Source organism: Crocuta crocuta, unplaced genomic scaffold (assembly GCF_008692635.1).
Source record: "Crocuta crocuta isolate KB4526 unplaced genomic scaffold, BGI_CrCroc_1.0 scaffold70, whole genome shotgun sequence".
Taxonomy (NCBI): Eukaryota; Metazoa; Chordata; class Mammalia; order Carnivora; family Hyaenidae; genus Crocuta; species Crocuta crocuta.
The window spans coordinates 264,228-268,939 of record NW_027528417.1 but is presented as its reverse complement, the minus strand read 5'-3'; the positions used below and the strand labels follow the sequence as shown (position 1 = coordinate 268,939).

At 46.1% G+C, this 4,712-nt stretch overlaps 1 non-coding gene across 1 annotated transcript; it reads right to left on the bottom strand.

The window, feature by feature from the left end:
• Positions 1–4,217: 4,217 nt before the first annotated feature.
• Positions 4,218–4,302, bottom strand: TRNAK-UUU (transfer RNA lysine (anticodon UUU)). Its single transcript has one exon. It is a non-coding gene; the product is annotated as a tRNA-Lys (tRNA).
• Between the last annotated feature and the right edge of the window lie 410 nt (positions 4,303–4,712).

The window sequence follows — 4,712 nt, the reverse complement described above, 5'->3', positions numbered from 1 at the left end:
CTCGGCCCCGGCCCCCCGGCTGGGGGGACCCGCGTCGGCTTCAGCGCCTGCGGAGCTGCGCGGCCCTGGCGACAGCGGACACCCGGGGTCCTGGCGCAGGACGCGGGACGGAGGGTGCCCTCCCCGTGTGGACTTGCTCGGTGGCAGTGGACGGCTCCTGTGCTGCTCTGTCCGCGGCAGAAAGACACACACACACACACGCACGCACGCACGCACACAGCAACCCGAGGCAAAAAGAGTTGATTTCTCTAAAGATCTACTTTCTTCGCTTAAAGGGATGTTATTATCCACAAACTGGCTAAAGTGGAAGAAAGTTTGTGTTTTGTTCCTTTTTTCTTTACGTCAATTTTCATTGCATTTGCCTGTGCTCGACTACCATTAGCACGGGATGGAACTCAGAAAGTCCAGGTGGTACCGGGTTCACAAGGCTCCCTTCCGAGGCTCGGGGCGTGTCGCTCCTCCCCTGGGGGCCCCCATTGCTGTCCAGGTCACCTCAACCTCCTAGAGAAAACGTAAGCAACCAGGTGTATTTTGTCCTGTGTTCCCATTTTTGCCGTTTTGTTATACAAAACGGGAGGTCTACCTTCAGGCACAGACACCCGAGTAAAGGTGTGAATGTAAATGTGAAAGGATTGCTCTGGGTAGCGGCCGCCTCCTAGCGACGAGAACGGGTTCAAAGGTTATTTGCCATCGTGCAAGTGCTTGCAAAACCGACCTAATATATAAATTCTCCCCTTTAAACCTCTTTCGGAATCAAGATCGTAGCATCTCTCCTAAGTTATAAACATTTCAAAAGAAAAACAGAGAAGTACAGAGGGGTTCAGTGATTTGCTCAAGGTTGCAAGTAAGACGGGAAGAAAGTGCAAGTGGAAATCCACACACCTTACGCGCAAGAAGAGCCCCACTTCCCGGTTGTTGGTCTTACAGCTTCGCTCTTCACCTGAGCTGTTACTGCCTTTTTTTTTTTTTAACATTCCCACGAAAGGGTTGGCCTTCAAAGATGATTTGAGTGACAATGAAGACGACCTAACGTGCTCCCCGCTTGAGGACTCCATCCTGAGCTGTCATTCAGCAAAATTTCACTGAATTCCAGCAATATTCGTCCCTTCTTTTGCCTCCCGTGACTCACGGGTAGTGCTTGTTTCTCCATTTTCCACATGACCTTGACGACTGTAAGAGTTTCAGCGGGTTCCTCCTTCATCAAGAGGAGCTCATGGACTTTTGTGCGCCAAGGATGCGCATCTCATCTTCTTTTAAAACATAAATCAGACAGTCCATTCCGTGGCCGGAAGATTGATGAGTTTATACTGGCAGGGAAAAGACATGTCTCAGGAGAATTGTGGGTAGAATTAAGAGAGCATTAATCACAAAAGACTTGGGTGCTCCTATGGGCTTCCTGCTTCCTGTCTTTGTGACCTGGGACAAGTTCCTTAACTTCGCTGAATCCTAGATTCTCTAAATCTAAACTACGGTATGATCGTCTCCACTGGCCTGCGAGATTCTTATTGACAACAATGTATGTGAAATTCTGGGCACGTAATGAGATTTAATAATACGTTGGCTATCTAAAAATGATCATTTCAATCTGGAAAAAAACGAGTTTATAAAGGAAGTGTCTATACCATTTTGTGGCATCTGCTGGCATAGAAGTGAGGAAACNTTTTTAAAAAAAAAAAAAAAAAAAAAAAAAAATGGATCTCTACTTCTTCCATTCCACTTAGCACTTAGTTGTTAGGTAATATTAGTTATTTGGGTGCATCTCCAATCTCCCCAGCTCGACTGGAAATGCCTTGAATTGGGGGCCATGCCACATCTGTGATTCCTATGGGCACCTGGAACATTATCTTGGTAAAGTGTAGACACCCAATAATTATTTGTTGAATGAAAAGTAAGTGGATAAAAAGAAAACTTGTTAAATTGGACCTCATCAGGAAATTTTTCAAAACCCATTTGCTGTGTAAAAGACCCTATTAAGAGGGTGAAAAGACAATGGTGTACTGGGAAAAAATATTTTCAAATAATGTATCTGACAAAGGTTTTGTATCTCAAAGGACTCTCAACATTCAATAGTAAAACCCCCCAAACAGTCCAATTAGAAAATAGGCAAATGACACGAAGAGATAGTTCATGAAAAGCTGTTCAACATCATTAGCCAAGGGAAATGTAAGGTAGAACTATAATGAGGCATCACTACATGCTCTCAGAATGGGTAGGATAAAAAAAAATTGTGGCAACACCAGATCCTGGTGAGGAGACAGAGACACTGTGACACTTGATGCGTTGCTGGTAGGAATGTACGAAGGGGCAACCGCTCTGGAAAACTGTTTTTCTTTTAAAACTAAAATTGAACCTACCACGGAACCCAACAATTTCAGCTTGGGCCTCTGTCCTGGAGAAGTGAAAACTTGCATTCACGCCAAATCTTTTACAAACCAAGCCACACGGATCCAGTCCCCAAAGCTCCACCCAGCACGAGACAGCAAGAGAGCAGAGGACCGTGACGCACACCCCGTCTGCGTGCTGTGTGAGGAAACAGGACGGCTCGGTGTTCACTGAGGGACCCCTCGTGGTTCTGGACAACTCAGAGAGCAGCGCGAGGCCTCAACGTGGACATCTGTCTTGGACGCTCTCGTCTCGAGCAGTGATTAGGTGGAGAAACAGAAGACCTGACTGTATGTGTGTCTTGCACTGATGAAATAGATCATACTAGACTGAACAGAGCTAGAAACAGAAATGCTTAGAATTCATTGTTTCTGGTAAGTGTAGTATTTTTCTCCAAGGTGTTTTTTGGAACAATGAATATTTTATTATACAGCCATTCATTCCCTACTAAATAATGGCTTTTGAAAAGCTTCATTGCCTTCTTTAGGGAAGTTGATTCCATCCTGGAAGGACAGTGTAAAAGTAATTGTTGAGTCCTGTTATTCATTGATTACACGATCCAGTAAGGAATCCTGGTGCTGCTAAGAGATACTGATAAAAATGTTACTTTAGGAGCGCCTGGGTGGCTTAGTCGGTTAAGCGTCCGACTTTCGCTTAGGTCATGATCTCGCGGTTCGTGGGTTCGGGCCCCGCGTCGGGCTCTGTGCTGACAGCTCAGAGCCTGGAGCCTGTTTCAGAGTCTGTGTCTCCCTCTCTCTCTGACCCTCCCCTGCTCACGCTGTCTCTCTCTCTCTCCTAGAAATAAATAAAATATTAAAAAAAAATGTTACTTTAGCGGAGTATAGATGATTACCAACTTACAGACTCTTTATTTGTGACTGTCTCCTCTTATGATTTTGTTACTATAAGTTAGGTCCCTGCAATAAAGCCCTGGCTTGGTCAATAACCTCTACAGCCAAATCAGATACAATGCTTCTCTGAACCCTGAACCAACTGAGGTCTGAGGCAGCCGACGCAGCCTGCAGTTGTGCTGAGGGCTAATAAAATTAGCAGTAATGCCCAGAAATGTAGCCGGTGCCCTGCGTGTGAGTGTGCATCCCCATCGCAACAATCCTCAAAGCCCGAGGGATGGTTTAATCGCCACGATCTTACTCGCTGAGGCTTGGCAATGAGGCTGCCCTTGCGTGGCACTCAGGCATCGCCAGAGAGACGTGGGCAGATGAGTCTGTCTGCTTTCCTCCAGTGCCTGATCCCGCTGAGCTGCATTTTCTTTATTCCATAGCACCTGTCACCCTTTAACACACCCTTAACTTTCTTACTCTGTTTACTACTTCTTGTTTGTCTTCCCCACTAGGACGTAAGCTGCATGAGGGCAGAGAGTTTTGTACAGCTCACTGACATCTCCGAGTGCTTCGGGCAGAGCCTCACACAAAGGAAGTGCTGGATAAATATTTATTAAATGAGTTAAGATGCCAGCGGCAATGCTCACCCACCAACAGTTACGATTCAGGGATGTTCAGAAGCTTCTGTGCGTGCAGAATAGTCACATTGATTTTTTTTTTAATCAGGTGACCTGAATTTTCATGTATTTTACAGTTCTTTCCAGAGGTGATGACTCTCGCTGCTGGTGGCAGCATTACCAGTTTGTTGAGGCCATTTCTCCTCTCAGTAACTCCTCCTCCACTGTGACCATCGCTATCTTTTTTTTTAATTTTTTAAAAATATTTTTATTTATTTCTAGGAGAGAGAGAGAGAGACAGCGTGAGCAGGGGAGGGTCAGAGAGAGAGGGAGTCACAGACTGAAACAGACTCCAGGCTCTGAGCTGTCAGCACAGAGCCCGACGCGGGGCTCGAACCCACGAACCGCGAGATCATGACCTGAGCAAAAGTCAGACGCTTAACCGACTAAGCCACCCAGGCGCCCCGACCATCGCTATCTTTAAGGCAGACCCAGGAGGCTTATGGCTCCAGGAGACAGAAAAGGTGTATCCAGAAAGAAAGGGGACAATAACGTGGAGGGACATTCTATTCTGTAGAAAAGGAACGGAGGAGAAGGAGAAGAAAAAGGGGTAAAAGATGAAGAAAAGGAAGGAGTAGGAAGACGAGGAGGAAGAGGAGAATTGGGAGGAGGAGAAGGAAGCAGAAGACGAGGAAGAAAAAGACGAAATCTCCCTGTCAGAAGAGCAAGGGAATCGTTTGGAATGCGTGGGGTGGGTAAAAAAATTTTTAAAAACAAACAACAAACACTACTTGGTTGTCCCAAAGATGCAGGACAGAATCTTGTGACTCTTTCTTGCTCCCCAGGGCACCCAGAATGGGAAACGAAGGTG